Source organism: Vitis riparia, chromosome 14, assembly GCF_004353265.1.
Source record: "Vitis riparia cultivar Riparia Gloire de Montpellier isolate 1030 chromosome 14, EGFV_Vit.rip_1.0, whole genome shotgun sequence".
NCBI classification, from domain to species: domain Eukaryota; kingdom Viridiplantae; phylum Streptophyta; class Magnoliopsida; order Vitales; family Vitaceae; genus Vitis; species Vitis riparia.
This window is the reverse complement of record NC_048444.1, coordinates 8,649,763-8,671,684: the sequence shown is the minus strand read 5'-3', so window position 1 is coordinate 8,671,684 and position 21,922 is coordinate 8,649,763.

The window sequence follows — 21,922 nt, the reverse complement described above, 5'->3', positions numbered from 1 at the left end:
GCGATTTGATTTAGGTTTCGAATAAAATCTATGAAGCAATAAGGAATAATAATTGGGATTTCATCAGTTGAAGGATGATTTATTCTCTGCACACAGAGGAAACAAAAGGCTAGTGTGATAAAGCAAAGAGAGAGCTAAGAATGTCAGGTATTTTAGGCCCTGACAACTTCCATTACTCTATATTTAGGGTTGGGTCGTCACATCTGTTCAAAATTATTAATTACTGACAAAGGACAAGTCACATCTTCCTCAACATTCAAGACTTTTAGTCACACTCTCCATACCCATACATATATTTGGAAATTATAGGTTTGATATATTAATGGTCACAAGGGCCCTTTAAATCCGGACTGAATTAAAAAAATGTCCATATATATTATGAATTCTAAATGCAGTCTACGTTTGGAAGCTAATTAATTGTTCAAATTGTTACTATCCAATTACTTAAATTTAATTGAATTAAATTGAATTTAGCATGCTAAATTTAACCACCTTTGAGATTTTAATCAAATAAAAAATCACACTTCTAAAGCATACCATATAATGGCCATAAGCCACAACATTTAATCGAAAATTAAGCAATATCAAACTCAAAAATTTTGAACCAAAACTAACAATGAAATAAAATATTTGATATCTTCTTAGAGATTTTTTAACTATTATTTGTATGGGCTAATTTTGTAATGAATGTATAAATTTAAGAATTCATTTATAGTAATTTTAAGACGCGTTTTTAATATTTCTAATATTTAAAAATTTAATCTTTTAAATATTAAAAATATTAAAAATATTTTTAAAAATTACCGTTAAAAACACTTTAATTTTTATTTATTTTATTTTTATATATATCTCTTCTACCATTTATAGTATGTTTCTGTTTCATATATATAATTAAGATAAATTGAAAAAATAAATAAATAAAGGTTTCCAAGGATATTAGGCAGCTTAGTTTACTCTATCCAAGAGCCATCATGATCACAAGAATAGTATACATAGAGAATCTTAATTAAAAAAAAAAAGACATTAAGGCTTGATAAATAGTAAGGCCATCGTATTCGTACCAGACGTGTACCGGATTCTATCATCATCTCTGTGAGGTACAACTAAGCTGCATAAAAATAGGAGACTTGGGTTAGATCATAAACAAGAGACAAAAATAATGATTATGCACAGTATTCCATTCACATTAAGGCACGATAAAGATGAAAAGGCCCAAATGTCAGAAACCAAAAGCCTTGATTACTTTTTAGAACTAACGAAAGGTCAAAACTTACAAAAAAAAAGAAAAAAAAAAAAAAGGTGGGGGTTGTGGGGTGGGGAAATGATGAAGTGGATCGAGGCAGGAAACCTTTACATGGATATGCGAATCAAATGGCAAGAATCTGGAAAGTGAGCACCACATGGCCTGTACCAATGCTATTCCATAAGACCTATAAACTATAGTCTATTTTCCCAAACCAAAAAATGTTGACTCTCGATGCATTTGACCCGCTTCCCATGCATTCAAAGTGATTAAGATAATATATAGGGCTACTCAATTACCTGTACTATGTAAGTCAGAGAAAGGCTCTCGTCATGCCTATGTATTATATTAATATAAGGGAAGATTGTGTCTGTCGTTTACCAATTTTGCTTGGCAGAACCTTTGATATGACTGCAACATCCAGCTAGGGAGTGCTCTTGCTGGTCAATTATGTTGGGTTGAAGTAATAAGAACTGAGGTTTTCCGATCAGTGGAACGGCTCTATTGAAAAGAATGCTATTCATCCATGTTTTTCCAGGTCTTTTTTTCAATACATTCAGGCATAGGATGTGATCCTATGCCTTTTTTCACTAAGATAAAGGGTCAATGATCAGCTGAAAGCTTCTGGCCCAAGACCCAGATGGCCTTTGAACTGTATCAAGTGTTCATACTAATTATATTCATAATATTTGCTTTAGAATTTAAATAGTACTGATAAAGTTGAAGAACTCAAACAAAACCTTCCAAAGTGGAAGCCCATTTGAGGGTGAAAAACACCCTCATGTTGCTCATAATACAAACTTGGTGTCAACTTTCATTATGATGGAGCTGTCTAGACATATAACAATCAGTATGTATAAGAAGCATGTGCGGAAGTACAGTTTTCTTCTCATCTGGAATTCAAAATGGAGGTCCCTATAAGGAAATGAAACCATCTTAATTCATGAAAAAGAAGGAACAAGCATAAAAATAGTGAAGGATAAGCAAAAGATTTTGACTAGGAAGATGGTGTTTGCCTCGTTTGGAAACCTAGAAAAACAATGGAAAAGAAGGAAAATGAATAAATAAATAAACTGAGATTACATTCTTTTGGCTTCTGTATATATATTCCCACTCTTTTGGTTGGCTTAAAAAATAGAAAAGCCTAGTAGTACTCCATCCCTTCTCAACTTCACCGAACTCGACTGGGTCCAACTTTTTCAAAAGCCGATGGAAAATCTAAAGCCTACCAGCTTTTCTTTCCTTTAACCTTTCCTTTCCCTTCTTTTTCCACCATTTTCTCAGAAACCAAACTCGACAAGTACATGCCAATGAATTCTAAGAGGTTATCGTTTGTTTCATGTAATACCATGTAGTGACATAGAACTGAATCTTCAAACCAAAGGCAATTACACCAACATCAACACAAGACAATCAAGAAAAAAAGGAAAAAGTAGAACCCTACAGTACTGAGAAGAAAAGAACTAAGACCATGAAGGTGATGACAACCCTTTTAGAGAAATTAAAGAGAGAAGCTCATGGATAACACACCTTCATCTTGAATAGCAACTGAAAAAATTGAAGGAATGAACCACGTACAGGAGTTGCAACGGGGTTAGTTAAATGAGCAGAAGTGAAAGCGACTGGTGCGGGTATGGTATGGTGTTGCAGTTGTAGGGTGGTGGGTAGTACACTAGTGTGCTGGTACGGAGGTCAAATTACTGGGTGTTTTGTGATTCCATATCCATTTTTAAATTCCTGCCCACAAGGACTATCTTTCTGAGAACATAATTGCTAATACAGACCTATAAAGAATATCTTGGATGGGTAGCCATGGTTTCAGAGTACTTTTTTACCCTTTTTGCACCTTTTTTTAATTGCCTGATCATGACACCTTTCATTTCGATCATCAATTCTCGAGTGATTGAATATGTATCTTCCCACAGAGGGCAGTCTCTCGTGGCTCAATACTTGCTTGTATCATATATTTTTGGTACTAGGCTGAGTGATTAACAACGTTGAATATGTATCTTCCCACAGAGGGCAGTCTCTCGTGGCTCAATACTTGCTTGCATCATATATTTTTGGTACTAGGCTGAATGATTCACAGTTTGTTAATTAGTGCGTACGTAAATTGATTTTACAACTAGGTCTAATTTGGTTGATTCGAGAGATTCAGAAATATCAAAATGTTTAAATACTTAGAATATAAATTTAAAATGTTTAAGGTTTAGATCATCACATAGATTATATAAACAAATTTAAGATGGGTCAAATGGAGGGTTTTTCAGCTTTATTTTTAGTTATTTTATTTACTCGGTTGCCTGGTTGGGCTTAAAGCAATCAAAAGGTTAATAAAATAAATTTTAAAAAATATATGCTTTTATTGTAGAATAAGGAAATTAGAAACATAAGAAATAGGAATGAAAATATAAAATTGAATATTATTTCATTAACATATCTCATTTGAGTTTTAAAAAAAAATACTTATATTAATATGGATAATCATTCACAAATTCAAATTTCACGTCTCCTTTTGTTTGAAAGTAAGAAAGAATGTGTTTCATTACAATATTACTATGAAAAATCTAGTAGAAAAAACTTTAGTGGAGAAAAAAGAGTATAATATTTTTTAAATAAGTGACCATTGAAAATATTTAATTAAAAACCTTATAAGTAAAATACAATAATTTTTTACAATATATTCATATCAATATTTTTTTCATCATGTAGACATAATTATATAGTTTTTTTTCAACACTTCAATGGATAGATCTCTCAATCTCTACATTCCAATATTATATCATAATGTTTCCAAGGTAATTGATGGAAACATTTTTATAAATAGATATGCTAGATCATCATACAATCAAATTTATTGAATATCAATTTCATTGTTATCTTAAAGTTCATGAGTATAAAAGAACTTGAGGGAGATATATTTAGTTTTATTACCTTTTATAAATCCTCTTTTAACTTATAAAATACAAGTAGCATTATCTTTATATAACTTGTCTATATTATTTTTGATGGAGAATAGTTTACATGATTCTCAAATATGTTGAATTATTTGACCTTATTCATATACATTCATGACTTGCATCACAAATTGTGAATATTTTTTAATGATTTGAAGAGGTGGTTACCATTGTTTGTTTCACTCAACTTCATGATATTGAAGCACTACCATAGGTAAATACATACCTTATTTGAGATTAAGCTTTATTGGGGGGTGGGGGTATTAAAACTTACATCAGTTGACGAAGATGTGATAGTTAATCTCAATATGTTTAGTTCTTTCATAAAAGACAAAGATGTAAGCAATCTAAATAGAATTCTTGTTGTCACAATACATCGAAGTGGAATAAGAAAGAGAAACACTCATATCAACAAGTAACCAACATAACCAAACTATCTCACTAGTGGTAGACGTCATAGTACCATACTCAACTTCTATGGAAGATCAAGAAACAATAATTTGTTTCTTGTTTTTCCAAGAAATAAGATAATCTCCCTAAAATATATAAAATCCAATGGTAAACTTGCAATCTTCCGATCACTGACCTAGCTAGTCAGCATCAGAATAGGCAAGCTGCTTTAAAGAAAGAGAGAATGAAAATAAAAAACTCTTAAATATAGTAATCTTGAGATACTGTAAAATACAAAGAAAAGCAGCCCAAATGAACTATAATAAGAAAAACAACAAACTAACTAACAATGTGAATAATATAAGCAATGTTCGAACATGTAATAGTGAGATAAACCAAGCTACCAATAATAGTACGATATAAAATAGGGTCTAGCAAGGGGTTACCATTAGAAGAAGAATAGAGAACATTAGCCTCAAGAGAAGTATCAACAATATTAGTATTAGTAAGGTGAGTTCAATCGAGAATATCAACTGTGTACTTAAACTATGAGAGTAGATAACCTTTTAGAGAGAAGGTCACCTTAATACCCAACAAGTATCGTAAAACACCTAAATTTTTCATTTCAAAATGGAAAGTCAAATCATATTTCAACACTGCAATCCCATCAACATCATCATCATCATCTATAATAATAATATCATTAATATATAAATAAAAAAGAATAAGACTAGTAAAGGCACACTTTAGAAAAAGTGCAGGATCATGACAACTAGGATGAAAGTCAAGAGAATTAAGCACATCAGAGAACTTCACAAACTAAGCACGAAGTGCTTGTTAGAGATTGTATAAAGCTTTCTTAAGCCTACAAACTTCTCTAGGGCAAGAAGGAAAATGTCGGGATATATCGACGATATATCGCCAATATATCGTGTATCGGGAGGGGTCGACATGATATTTCATGAAGAAAAATCAGAGAGGAGATATTTCCGTAAATATCGCCAAAATATCGGCGATATATCGGTTCGAAGAGATATATCGGAGATATTTTGAAAAAATCGCCTCTGGTGACAAAATATCGGTGATATATCGGCGATATATCGGAGATATATCGGAAATATATCGCTGATTTTTTGGTGATATTTCCCCTCCTTCATGCAACGTGATCTGACGGCTCAGATCACATCCGTGTTGATCCGACGGCCTAGATGTGATTCCAATGGTAATATGGCAATCCAACAGCCAGATTGCTCCCAGTTTTTTATCCAACGGCCAAAATTGATTTTCAATGGTAAATTAATGTTCCAACGGCTATTTTGGCCCAAATTTCTTCTATAAATAGACCAAATTTCATCTATTTCATCCATTTTTTCTTTCATTCTTCATTTGCTCTCTCATTACTCCAATTTTTATTAAGGTTGCTCAATTATTTAATCATTTTAAGGTATATTTAATTTAAATTGTAATTAATTTTGTTTGCAATTGTAATTAGCTCATGTATTTTCAATTAATTAGTATGTTTGCAATATGGATGATTTAATGCTATTTTTACATTCAATTGTAATTAATTTTTATATTTTTATTGAATTAACTTAGGTTAATTTGATTATTTAATTATAAATTGATATGTTTATTTTAGATGATTATTTGTGATTTATTTTCACATTTAGAATTAAATTAAACTAGTTAACTTAGCTAAATTATTTAATTAATTTAATTAACATGCTAAATTATTTAATTAATTTAATTAACATGAACTAGTATATTTTGAATATGAAATATGTTTATTTAATGAATTTAATGTGTACAAATTATTGATATTTAATGAAATAAAATATTTTATGTAACTTTATAACGAGAACAATTACAAAATTAACATTTTTTTATAGATCGACATGATATAATTATATCTAATATCGCAAATTATATCATATATATATATATATATCAAAATTTTCAATAAAACAACTTTAAAATGTCCATTATACTTCTAATTATATTATTATGAGATTTTCCTTGCATTTCTATGAGTTTTTAATAATTTTAAGTCTACCGATATTTTTTTCCAAAGTATCCGTCGATATATCTCCGATATATCCAATATATCCATAAAATCGAAGCACCGATATATCCGTGATTACCAATATTTTCATCCTTGCTCTAGGGTTATGAAAAACACCAAAGGAAAGGATCATATAGACCTCTTCTTGAAAATCACCAATCAAGAAGACATTTTTAACACCCAACTAAGATATATGCCACTAATGAACATAAGCAACTACAATAAGAGTACGAAAGGTAGTCATCTTTATTTGTAACAAGAGCAAAAGTCTTCTCATAATCCATACCATACTGTTGAGAAAACCCCTTAGTAACCAATCGGGTCGTATATTGCTCAATCAATTCATCAAACTTAGTTTTGATTTTATAGACTCGTCGAGAATCAATGACACTCTTACCAAGTGGTAAAGGTACCAAATCCCAAGTATTAGTTTTATGTAAAGTAGAAAGTTCATCAAACATAGCCTGTATCCAAAGTGGATTAAAAACTACTTCTCTATATGATAGAGGCTTAAAAAGGTTATGAATAGAAACTAAAAATGATGTAAAAGAATTTAAATAAGAGAACTAAACAAAATTTGGGAATTGAATAGACTTACAAAGATGCTAAGGAGAATATAGGGGAAAAGGATCTATAGTCTCAAAATCTACTAAAGTAGTCGTAAGAAGAGAAAAATGAGCATGATAATCAAAAACTAAAGTACCGATCTCTGTAGAAAAACTATATGTATCCTCTAAGAAAGAATCAATGCGAACAAATTCTTAATTAGTGGTCTTATGAGACTCAACAAGAATAAAAAAGAAAGGTATATGCTCAAGGAAGAAAACATGATGAGAAACATATAATTTATGGCTAATCGGATCAAAGCAATGATATCTCTTTGACCTTCACCATATCCTAGAAAAACACAAATGACAAAGTGAACATTTTACTTGCTATGCTCTGTATGAGGACGAAAAACAAAACAAGTACAATCAAAGACTCTTAAGGAAGAATAATCAAAAGCATAGTTATACAACTTTTCAAACGATAACAAATTAGAGGTATGAAATGAAAGGATTTTATTAATTAAGTGAATTGCAATAAGAACTGCTTCCCCCCAAAATTTTGTAAGAACAACTGTAAATAATAAAAGAGAGTGAGCAGTTTCAACAATGTGCTTACATTTCCTTTCAGCAACACCATTTTGTTTTATACAACGTTTCAAACGATGACAAACAAAAGGTGTGGGATGAAGGGATTTTATTAATTAAGTGAATTTCAATAAGAACTACTTATCCCCAAAATTCAATAAGAATAAACATAAGTAATAAAAGAGAACAAACGGTTTCAACAATATGCCTATATTTCCTTTCAAAAATGCCATTTTGCTTTAAAGTGTCAGTACAAGACATGTGATGAATAATTCCATGTGAAACAAGTAATTCACGAAATGCATTGGAAGTATATTCCCCACCTAAATCACACCTAAGCACTTGATAACAACTGAATGTTAAGTTTTGGTATAGGCTTGAAATGCATTATAAATATTCAAAAAAATCAAAACGATGTTTCATAAGATAAACCTAACAATAACAAGTATAATCATCAATGAAGGAAACATTATATCAAAATCCTCATTTTGTAGAAAGTAAAGAAGGTACCCACACATTAAAATGAACCAAATCAAATGGAATGGAAGAAAATGAAACAATTCTATTAAAATGTAAGGTAGAAAGTTTTGTCAATTTACAACTACTGCAATCAAAACATCTTATGTTTGCAAATTTCCTAATGCTCCTGTACAAACTAAATATTTTAAACAAGAAAGTTGAAGTGTGTATTAAACGAGAATGCCATAAATAAAAACTAGATGAAGAAGGATTCAAATGAAAAGAAGATAAATCAAGATTGAAAGCTACAATTGTTGGTACTTTTAACTTGTCCAAAATATATAATCCCCTTCACCTACGACCTATCCCAATTAGCTTATGGAATTGAGGATCCTGCACAAAACAAGAAGTAAAAGATAAAAAAATTGAGTAACCAGAGTCACATAATTGACCAACAAAAACAAGATTCAATGTATGATTGGGAAAATGATAAACATGAGGAAGAGACAAATGAGGGGTAATAATAGAACCAATACCAACAAAGGGTAAAGAAGTGTCATTGACAATCATGATAGACATAGAAAATGTACAAAATAAAGAAGCAAAAGATAAGGAATTAGAGGATATATAGTGAGAAGCTTCGGAGTCCAAGACTCATATAGAGGAAGACATACCTGAAAAACTAGTAGCTGACAAACCTGAAGAGGTAAACATAGCATGTGATTGTGTGGCAAGAAACTTCTAGAACTATTTAGTTTGGGAAGCGACTGTGGGATTAGAGGATAATGTGGGTCCAAATTCAAACAGGTCAAATAGAGAACAACTGCAGTAGTATTAGATTGTGGAGATTTGTAAAAACATTGTTAGCCCATATTAAACTGATTCTTGTGAGACTATTGGCAATGTTGGTTTTGCATTATTCTAGAAGGGATCATTAGACATTAAGCCTTCTAATGACCCTTCTGCTTATAGTAGCTACATTCATCCACAATAACCCTTTAATAAGGCTTATTCCAATTGTTGAAAGGTGGACTAGAATGTGGCTTGGAAGGGACTACCAAAACAAATGTAGAAAGTGTAGAGACAATACATTTTCTTGCTTGAGACTTATGACATATTTCTTCAGCCAATAGTTCACTAACTATTGAATCAACAAAAGGAAGTGGGTTGTGATGCAAAATAATCCCACATAATGCTTCTAAATCACTACGAATGGTTATAAAAAATTGAACTAGATGTTATTCCTCTCTACGAGCAATATAAGGTGCAAAGGCTCGAAGCTCTACTGATTTTGTGAAAGCCAACTAGTCCCAAAAATTAGTCATAATAGAATAAAAATCTTGAATACTCATGTATTTCTATTTAAGGGCTCATATCAGTCTTTATCTAGTACTATTTGGCAAAATTATATTGTGTATACAATATTTCCAAATGGTCCTAGATATCCATAGCAATTTCATACTTTGCTAACTGTATACCTATCAAATTATCAACAAAGTTATTGATCTAAGTGATAATTTTTTAATTGCTTATTTCCCAAATATCTAACTGTTTTGCATATTTTTCATCATTTTCATTCATAAGTTTGCATAGAGTGCCAATAATATAACCCCAAATCTTTTTACCCTTTAGAAATTTTTTCATCATATAACTCCAATATGAATGCTTTTTTCCATCCAATCTCACACTAATAGATTGAAGGAAATCATCTCGTTCACTAGCTATGATGAATAAACAAAAAATAAAATAAAGTAGATATGAATTGGGAAAAAAACGAATACAAAATCAAATACTAGGATCAAACATGAAAAGAACGATGTGATTACCCACTATGATATCTCATGATTAAATACAACAAAAAAAAAAAAAGAATTTCATTAACGAAAAAAAAATGTATGAGATTAAACTTTCTTCCATGAGATCACAAATCAAAGGTCTCATTAAAGATCAATTTTGCTATGATACCATGATGAACACTCTTCTAAAAAAATACAACACCATTAGAGTTTAAATAAACCTAATAAAAGGAAATAAAAACTAACTTACCCTTTTTTCTAAAAAGAAATAGAATAATTCTAATATAATAAGTAAACAAAACTAAATAAATAAATAACTCTAACATCTACAACAATCAAAGCATCCGCATATGCTACAATTATTGCAAATCTAGTTTTTGATTTCATGGATATATAAGGTTATTTACATAACCTTGTTTTAGTAGGTATTTGCTAAGGTGTTATACCACAAGTGTTTAGATTGTTTTAATCTATATGAGGATTATTGTAGCTTGATTAAGTACATACTACGAGGGTTTGTACTATTTGTTTTAAGCAATTTAAATTTTCAGGGACTTTCATGCATATATTATAATCTATAGATCCATATAAATATGTCATAACAACATTTATGAGACGCATATCTAATCCTTTTAAGACTAACAAATTAATTGAAATATGAAATAGGATTACGTCCATGAGAGAAAGTGTGTTTATTTATAGTTAATATCAGGTTTTTACACGAAACTTTGTACTACTAATCACTCTTAATATCTAATTATTTCATTTTTCTCATTGCACTTTCCTATAAATATCTATTTATGCTAAGAGGCTTTACTTCTTTAAGTCTAAAAACTTCTCATTTTATTAATGAGTTTAACTATGTTATATGGCTTCTTTTTATTTTGGACAATCATTTTTGTGTTAACATTCTTCCACATTTTGTAGTTTAGGATTCTTATCATATTTTATGATATCAAAGGTCACTTAGAAATAAAATATTATTGTTGATAACAATATTATTTTGATCCAATTTTTCTCCTATTTTTCTATTTTAGACAATTTGTATATTTTCAAGGGCTACATTTTTAATGTGTATTTTCAAGGAATATTTTTTTATTTGTGCTTCTTTAGGGAGTTATAGGTTCATCAATTTTAAACTGATCAATCATTTTTGTAGTCTCCTTGAGAGTGCCACTTTTTCCTTGTGTTATTTTCTTTAAAAGAATTACATCCTTTTAGTAAATAGGTTTACCACAATTCAGTTGTATTATAAATTCATTTATTAACCGTCCTATTGGGATATCAATCCACATTTGAGTATTGAAATTGGAATATATGACCTTTTCATTTTTTTTTATATCAATAAATACATCTATTATGGTTTGCAAAATTTTGGAAGTGAATGATTATTTGAATTTTTAGTTCACATTCATTCATTTGAAGATCAAGATAAGATAAAGTTGATGCATTCCAAGAAATTTTTTGTTATTCTTTATGAATTGAGTATTCTCCTCTTAATTGTGGGAAAAAAATTCGTCAAGGTAATTCATAAGGCGTGATATAAAAACAACACATATTAAAGGTTCAATATACCTTATGATAGACGAAGAACCAAAACCTATATAAATCTCAAATCTTTAGTGCATTGTGTGGGTGCAATACACAACTAAAGATTCTTAAGTGAAAGAAATTTGGTTGTTTTCCAAGTTTTGAAGAGGAGTATTTATGGTAAGTTATAGGTCAAATGCAAACTAGGGTTGTAGCATGCATAATAGTACATCCCTAGCCAGAAGTAGGTAATTTTGGTTTTTATTGATAAGCTTTGAACAATTAGTTAAAAGCTTTAATGAGGGATTCTACTGAACCATTCAAGGTATGAGTGTGAGCAATAGAATTCTCAATATCAATCCCAACTAACATACAATAATAAATAAATGTTTGACAAGTAAATTCACAAGCATTATCAAGATGCATTATCATGATTGGATAATCAAGAAATTGTGCACTTGATTAGATTATTTATGCAAGAAGTCTAGAAAAGGCATCATTATGTGTAAAAAAAAAATGTGTGAACACCTAGTAGAAGCATCTATTAAGATCATAAAATAATCAAATGATCCATATGGTGGGTGGATAAACCCATATATGTTTGTTGAGATAGAACCATTAAAAGCAAGATACGATATAACAAAGTTATACTTGAATTTTTATTATTTCATCCATTAATTGCATTAAGATTTATTTAACTATTCAAGTCTACATCACTTGTCTTGTACATGACTTGGGTGCAATCCACCATTGAAATCATTTCTCAGTTAGGCTTAAAGCAATCGAAAGGTTTCGTGACCCTTTTTGAAGGTTTACTTATCAAACATAATTTTAATATTATGACATGCAATTTTTAATAAAATAAATTAAAAAAATTATAATTTTATTCTAGAATAAATAAATTACAAAGAGAAGAAATTGGAATGAAAAAAAATGTTAATAGATAATTGAATGTTATTTCATTAGTGTATCTCCTTTTTACAAAGAGTTAGGAAGAGATTTATATTAATATATATAATCATCCACAAGTACCCATAAATGGTTTATCTAAATTGTACAAAAGATTAATTGGAACCTAATAGGACTAATTAATTAACTAATAAGAACTCAACTAGTTGGATTAAGTGACCTAAGCTGAAGATAGGTTTAAGTCACTTAAGCCCATAGGTAATCCTATATAAAATCCCTTAAGGTATTCAAGATCAATACCAACTTCACCATCAACTAGAATTGATATGAGAACATCTTGATCACGAGTATTATTTTCATACTCCTAGATCTACAATTCTTTATACCTTTATGTTTCTATTACATAGATTTAGAGATCACTAGGATAGTTTTGTGTGCATCCTAATGATTTAGGTCCTAGAATAATCTTTCCTAGTGATTCCAACAACTAGTATCAAAGCCTTAGGTTAGGGAAAATGCATATTAAATCCATTTTCAAGTATGCTAACCTTTATTTTGTAGGGTTTCTTGTTCATCCCATGACCCTAAGGACGAATGCATGGATGTTGTCTTTTTTTTTTTTCTTTTTTTTTCTTTTCTTTTGAAATATGAAATGAATTAATGATTAATGCCAGATTTTTGGAAGTAGATTATATGATAAATAATAAGTCTATTAGTGATGTCAACCAAAGAGCTTTAAAAGATAGTCATACAATAGCACAAAACATTATGGATCCATTGTTACCTACATTGGCCATTCTAGACAATTCTAGTACACAAGTACCTTGTTGTAGTTGGAGGTTTGTTTCACAATCAGATCAATGCATGTATTTGGGAGAGTCTTTTGACCTAATTCCAAAGGAATATGAGATCAATCCCACAAATTATGATGAAACTATGAGTGATGTGGATGTTTATCTCTAACAAGGAGCCTTAAAGATAGAGTTAGAATCGATAAATTCTAACAAAGTTTGGGAACTTATAAAAGCACATGAAATGATAGAACCTATAAGGTGCAAGTGGGTCTACAAAAGGAATAGATGAGTAAATGGAAAGGTTTAAATATATAAGGCTAGGCTTGCAACAAAAGATTATAGTAAAAGACTTGGTTTTGACTCTGAAGAGACCTTCTTGCCTTGTAGTTATGCTCAGGGGTATTAGAATACTTACATCCATTATAGCACATATCAATTATGAGATATAGTAAATAGATGCCAAGATTTCATTTTTGAATAGCTATCTTGATGAACACATCTATGTTGCAACCAAATGATTTCATAGTAAAGGGCTAAAAGCATTTGGCATGTAAGTTGCATAAATCCATCTATAGATTAAAGCAAGCATCTTGTTCATGGAACAAGTGTTTTGATCATACATTCAAAACTTTTGAATTTAATCAAAACAAGGATAAGCCTTGTGTGCACAAGAAAGCACAAGTAAACATGATGGTGTTCATGATCTTACCTATTGATGATATTCTACTCATTCAGAATGATGTAAGGTAATTCTCATCAGTCAAAATTTAGTTGTCTACTCAATTCTAGATGACAGATTAGGCAGAAGTGTAGTATATTCTTAGGATTAAGCTTCTTAAGGACCATAAGAATAGAAAGCTTGCACTATCTTAAGTCACCTACATTGAAAAGTTTTAGTCAAGTATGTGATGCAAGACTTAAAGAAGGATTTGTTGTCCTTCAGGCATGGAGTTTCTTTTTTTCAAGATCAATGCCTTAAGACACTTGAGAAGAAGGAGTGCATGCAAGTAATACCCTATGCCTCAACAAAAGGTAACCTTATGTATGTGATATTATGTACTAGATGAAACATTTGCTTTATTATAGGGATGATGAGTAGATATTGGTTTAACCCGGGACCAAAGCATTAGACAACAATCAATTATAAAGTCAAGTATCTTAGGAAAATAATGGGTTATATGTTTATGTTTCATGGCAATGAGTTAGTACCCTTTGGTTACATAAATTTGGACTTTTTGTTTGATAAGGGCTTTCGTAGTTCTACCTCTAGCTTTGTATTCACTTTAAGTGGTGTGGTTGTTAATTAGAGAAGTGGGAATCAATCTTGCATCACTAACTCTACTATGGAAGTCGAGTATGTTATAACCTCTAAAGCTACAGAGAAAGTCGTTTGGCTTTGGAAGTTCCTCATAGGACTTAGAGTAATTCTCTTAGTTGTACTGCACATGACATTGTTTTATGATAACAATGAGGCAATGACACAGTTTGAAGAACCAAGGAACCATTGGAAAATTAAACAAATTGAGAAAAAGTACCACCCAAAGAAGTAATGTAGCAATGGAAAAGATACCTTTTATGGAGAACTTAGCAAATCTTTTTACTTAGACATTGTCGAATAAAGTTTTTGATGGTCATGGGAATAACAAAGGTGTCAGGCTTCACAAAAGTAGTATTTCCACTTATAAGAGTGTTAAAATTAGGCTATGTATGTTGATCTCCAAATGTCTTGCCTTTAAGAATCATTTCATACAATATTTTATAACTAGGATGAAACATTTTATTTTGACTTCTTAAGTTCTTTTCTAGTTGATCACTTTCAAAAAATAACGATTTGTTAGACATAATCACTTAATGGTGTTTCAATTCAAGAAATGTAATTTTGTTAACTATATTATTATTTTTATTATTAAGTTTTTTTTTTATCTTATTAACCAATTCAATTTTTTGAGACTTGAAAGATTTAATTTATCATTCAAATCATGTTTCTTAAATCCAATTGATTTAATGTGAGGATTCTTTTTGTTAATAATCTTTTTAAATTTCATATTTTTTTTTCAAAAGTACAATAAATTTAAACACAAGAATTACAAATATAAAGAGATAAGGTTAGAGAAAGCAAACTCAAGTTTTATAGTGGTTCGACACTTCTTTGCCTACGTCCGCTCTCATCAAGCTCCTAATCGAGTGAGGATTCCACTATACTTGAAGTTTCAACCAAACGTCTATCAACCTTTACACTTTGATTCTAGCTCGACTGAGTTCTTACACAATTCTCTTCAAATCTCTACTTACTTGAAGGTTCTAACACTCAAATAACAAGTTTGAAACTCTCAACCTAGCTCAACAAGAGCGCAAATACAATTTAAATGTTAGGAAGAATCACAAGGGTGCACTAAAGAATATGCAAATGGAGATTTAATACACCAAGAAAAGAATGAGAGCTTTTAAGGCAAGAACAAGTAAGTAAACAAATAAATCCAGGTGTTTTTTTCCTCATAAATAAAGTGGACCTCTCAATTTATAGGTTTCTGGCCTCGAGAGCCAAAATTTCAAAAAGACAACCTTGATCGATCAAGCATGGGGTTGACCGATTCACTAGTTGTTGGGCATTAAATGCATGACAGGTGACCATTAGGCCTCGATTGGGAAAGGTCAATCGGTCGACCGATGCCTTAATAGGTTGAGCCAGTTCACTAGTGGCTTAATCAATTCACTATTTTTGGCCTGAAAACCTATATTTTTCTGGTCTTTTTGCTTCTAACACTTATGCAAGGTATTTAGGTAAATTAATATGCTAATTTTGAAACGATTTGCTTATGGTTCATTTGATAAAACTTGGGTTTAGATAAAAATATTACTTAAATGCATAAACTGAGTTTTTAAAAATGCATGAAAATATATAAAAATCCTAAGTGCACTCATGCATTCATCTTACATATGTTTCCTATTATTAAAGGGTCTTCCAATTGTCTTGATCTTGCATCCATTGGATCCTTTGATGAATTTTCAAATTAACACCTGAAATTCTTTATAATTCAAACCAATTAACAACTTAACCATGGTTTTTTTATCATCAAAACGCAATTAGGAGAACCCTTGGGCTAACAACTTTTCATTTATTAAAAAGCATTATATACATATCGTAGATCACCAAATTCCTTTTCTTCTTTATTATTGGATTCAACTTGATTTTTAGATTCGATTTTAGTGATAGAGTTGATGAAGTAGCAAATAAAACAAAGTTAAGGCATCATTACTCTCTTTAGAATCCTCATATTCATTTCCATTGAACTTAAAATCACCACAAGTCACTTGTAAAGCCTTTTGATTTTTTTCAAGACTAGACCGTTAGAAGCAAAGTGCCATTCCCCACTGCAACTAAAGCATTCTACTTGATCAAACTTAGTTCAACCATTCTCATTGGTTTTATTCTTGGAAAGATTTTTCTTTCTTTCTTTAAGTCTTTGCTATTATTTTTCTTTTCTTTTCTTTTGAGTTTTATATAAGTCTTAAACTTTTTAGCAAACATGGATATTTCATATTGAGCGAGGATTGGTTCATTCTTATTATTAAACTCAATGTATTCTTTTGTTGAGACCTTCAAAGTTAAATCAGTCAATCTCTTTGATGAGATTTGAGTGAGAATTAATTCATTTTTATCATCAAACTTAATTTTTTCTTTTGAAGAGACCTTCAATGCTAACCCTTTGAATCTCTTTGATGAGAGAAAAGTCATCTCATAAGTTTATAAGGAACCTACTAACTCATTTACCCTCAATGCATTGACATTCTTCTATAATAATTACTATAAGCTTAAATCCGTCAAGGAGATATCTTAAAATTTTTCTAACTACCCTAAAATTAGGAATTTTATCACACTAATTAAAACAAGAATTAGCAATATCCCTCAACTTGATGCAAAATTCAAAAAATGTCTCACCCTTAAGCCTTCAAATTGGGTAGTCAAAATTTGTAATTTGGGCAACTTGACAATATAAGCACACTCCCTCATCAATGCCATAATGTCTTAGGTTGTTTTTTTTTTTCTTTTTTAACATATTTACATGTTGCTATCCTTTTGAAGTCATTAGGACTAATACTATTAAAAATATAATAAAAAACCTTGGCATTGGCTCTATTATCCTAATTCTCAAGAATGGAAGATCAATATTCTTTGTGGTTCCATAACTCAAAAATCAATTTATAGGAGTTGAAAATTTTTAATTTTTAAAATCTTAACTTTTTCTAATACCACTTATGAGTTCTTGTCCTTGATTATGGAACTACCTAAAGAGGAGGTGAATATGTAGGCAAGGGAGTTGTACAAAATTTTTATTTTTATGTTTGAAATTATATTGATAAATAGTTTAATCAACTTATAAGAATAAGAAAACAATCACACATAGATGACACTGGATATACATGGAAAAATGGCCTTAATAGTTAATACTTTTCTAAAATCTTAGTCGATCTAAAAACCTATAGGTAACATAACTACAAATAATTTCATTAAATATAAAAGAAGTGCATACAATTTTACTTTATCTAAATGCACATACTCTTGAAGGTCTTATACTAGTTGCCAACTATATTATTTTTTCATGTATGTGACATAGCACCTTGTACTCCTTTGTGGATTACCTTAACTTTGTGTTGCAACCAGTGGATTGATGCACCTTGACTTTTTGTTGAAAGGTTTGAGAGTTAAGGTGTTACGGTGAAGAGATACTAAGAATTCACATCCCTCATTTTCATTTTTAATCAAAACCATAAGTGAATATTTGGAGTAGATATTCAAATTTAAATTTACCATACTAAGAGTTGAAAGGTTTATAATTTTTAGTATTACTTTTTTTTTTTTAATGAAGAATCTACAAGAGTTTTCGAGGTTTAATTTCATTGAAAATTAGATGCATAAGTTATGAGACAAAAATAATAATTGCGATGGTTGAATCTCAATTTTGGTTTTAAAACTTTGTTGATTTATTTTAAATTTGTTCTTTATCCAAATTAAGTGATTCATATGTTGTTGGTTTGGTTTTTTTTAATGATGATCCTTTAGAAAATAGTAAAATATAGAGTTTATTTCAACATAATAATTTTTTTTAATTTATGGTAACTCAATTCTCAATCAAGTTTGTATAAAATAGTGTGTAATTTGATTTATTTATAATTTTTATAATAATTTGTGAATTTGATCTTATTTTTAATAAAAAAAAAAATCATGTTTTTCATTTGGATACAATTCTTGTTTTTTTTTTTTAAATAATAATAATAATTAGAAAATAGTATGAACTTTCATATAAAATATAGTAATTCTTATATAAAAAGTATGGGCTTACCTTAAAATTTATTTTTAAATTTAACGAAGTAAAATATTTTTTTAATATCTCAAATTTTATTAAGTAATTTTTAAAAATTATTATAATTAATTTTAAGATAATCTCTAAGAGTTCTTGCATTTTATATATGAATTATTATTTTTTTATTTTAAAAATAGAAAACAAAAAGTGTATCCAACCAACATTTAAGTTACAATGTTATAGAAACAAAAGGTTGAAAATAGAAAAAGGAAAATTTGACTTTTTAATAAGACAAAAGTTCAAAAACTATTTTTCAATTAAAATAAGATTTTTGTTTTTTTTATAAGAAAACCAATAAATTGAAAAAAAAAACAACTATACATGAATTTGCTTTAAGACATAAGTCAAATTATCTTTTATTTACTTGGAAGGTAATTAAAAAAAAAAAAACAAAAAACAAAAAAACAAAAAAACTATTATTATTTAAAAGTTCCTCTCTTAATTAATGGAACTACCTAAAGGATGGTGGCTATGCAACACAAGCTAGATATTCCTAAATTTTAATCTTTTTATCTGGATTTTTTATTATTATTTCAAGATATATATTAATCATGATTAAACATCTATTAATCCCATGTGCAAATGTAATATGTCACATAGATGAATACAAAATTTAATATGACAAAACCACATACTGAGTTTTCTAGACACTCTATAGATATAAAAAAACCATGAAAAGTTAAACGATTGTCAAAATTTTACGAACTTTGAAAAAAAGGTACATAGTTTAGTTGATTCAAATATGTCTCCTTTCCGGGGTCTTATACAAGTTAGAGCCTATACTCTTTTATCATGTTCTTTAATAACACCTTGTATTTATTAGTGTTTGTTTTTTTAGTTTTTTTTTTTTTTTTTACTAAAAACAATTTATTTCAAACTTTAAGTTGTTTGTTTTTTTAGTTTTTCAAAACTTATTATAAATTTTTAGCTAAATAGAAAAAACCAAAATATTTAACTTTTTAATAGAAAAAATAATTATACATATTAAATTTTTTAGTGAAATAAATTATAATTAAATTGGTCTTCAAAAAATGTGACTCTACAATTCAACAAAATTTGGGATCAACGAGCTATTGGTACTACACACGTTTGACGCATGCCATATATTAAAAAAGTAACATGTGATGAAATTTGGAACACTACAAAATTTAGTCTTCCAAATAAAATTAAATATTTAAAAATTAAAAAAAATTCTCTTGTTGACAAATTCTTAAAGAAAACAAATATTTCAATTAAAGTCAAAAGATAATAAAGAATAAATAAATATCCTCTTGTTGACAAATTTCCTTAATGAAGAAGACAAGTTGTTAAAATCAAACAACTAAACTTAGAGAATTGCAAAATTTAATTCTCTAATTTCACCTATAAATAGGGATGACTTCCTTCAATGAAAGGACTTCTTTGGATCGACAAAAACAACTTTACGCAAGAAAAGAAGTTTCATAAAGAAGAAACAACTTCGCAAAATTTCCCTGCAAATCCAAAAAATGATAGAAATTCTATACATCAATTCATTCAGGAATAAGCTACTTGTGACCCTCGATTAATATTTGAAATCAAGAAAACTCATCTTCCAAATTGTGATTAAGGTGAAAGAACAAGAGAGATATATTCTTTTGTAAAGAATATTACTACAAAGATTGTACCCTAATTTATCAATTTTAATAAAAATATTGTTCCATATTTTTTTCCTATTGTTTTGCTAATTTTACAAGGAATTTTGCGAAATTAATAATATGTTGATTTGTCTTTATTTTTTAATACTTAATAGAAAAAAATATTATAAAAACAAACAACTTAATACTTAACATTATTTAGTTTTAGTTCTATTTAAAATTAGGTTAAAAAACCTAAAAGATCTTTCTAGATTGTTTTTGAAATGTTTAGAAATAAAGTAATAAACTTAAGGGAGACTATTTTTTGGGTTATGTATATTCAATGAGAAGAAATCAAATATTTGTACTAAAAACCTATAATCATATTTTATAAAATAATTCCAATTTTTATTCTATAAGATTACATCTTTTGTCTCGTTTCTAATATAATGGGTTTGGAAAAAATGTAAACATGTTTGGGGTATGTTTAGGTTTAATTTTATCCCACCATCTGCCCGATTATATATAATATTAAATAAAAAATTATTTTAAATTATAAATATTTACAATATTTATTAATTTATAAATTATATTTATTTTTAATACCATTCAAAAAATAATAATAATAAAAAAGGTTAAACAGACATGGTGAGAAAACGAGACAAGTGTGAGAATTTCTTACACTTATTTTACCCCATTTAAATTATTTTTTGGATGAGGGTGAGAATAAATAAAAATTAACAAGATGAAGTTGAAATGAGGTAACTTGTCTCGAGACCATCCCTTTGCCATCTCTACTATTATAAGAGACTGATGAATGTTGAGTGGACATTTCAGCGTTTCCTAGGTATTGGGTGAATGTTATCGGGGCATTTGAACTCACCCTTCAAACATTCAAATATTTAACCCACTTTTATAACTTTCAACTTTATTTTGGTCATGATGTCCAAAAATATATACCTTATAATGAAGGTATAACCATTTCTTCTTTTAATACCAAATACATACATATGTAAAAAAAAGAAAAAAATAAGTAATTATGGACTAAAAATCCATAAAGCTCATGAAAGTAGGACGACTCAATAATAGAAAGAAGAAAATTACCAACTCAATAAAAAATAAAATAAAAGAAAATTACCAACCTACCCCGGACATTAGCACCATTTGTAAAAATTTGGCGATTGTCATACGAGCGAGAAGAAGAAATTTGGTCAAATGATTGTGCGACCTCCTTCGTCATAATGGCAATTTGAATTTATGATGGTACTTCACTTTACCGATTGAAAACATAACCTCGAAAAATTAAATTTATGATGTATACTATATAATAGCTCATTTTAATGAAAAAAATAAGGTACCATTTTCTGATTAAAAAAGATTGATATCTTAAGGATATTTTGGTAATTATTTAAAAAAATCAATTCTAAAAAATAGTTTTTAAAATTTATTATTTAATTTTTATAAAATAAAATTCAATTTGAAAATCTAAATTATTTTTAACCCATTGTTAGTATTTTAAAATATGTTTTAAAAATAATTTTTATATCTAATATTTTATTTTTAATTAATTAATCTTTAAACCAACCCTCAAAAATAAGTAAAAATAATTAAAAAATAATTTTTAATTATCAAACATGTTTTTTATATTTTTTTATTCCAAACAATAGAAAACTGTTTTAAAATATAGTTCC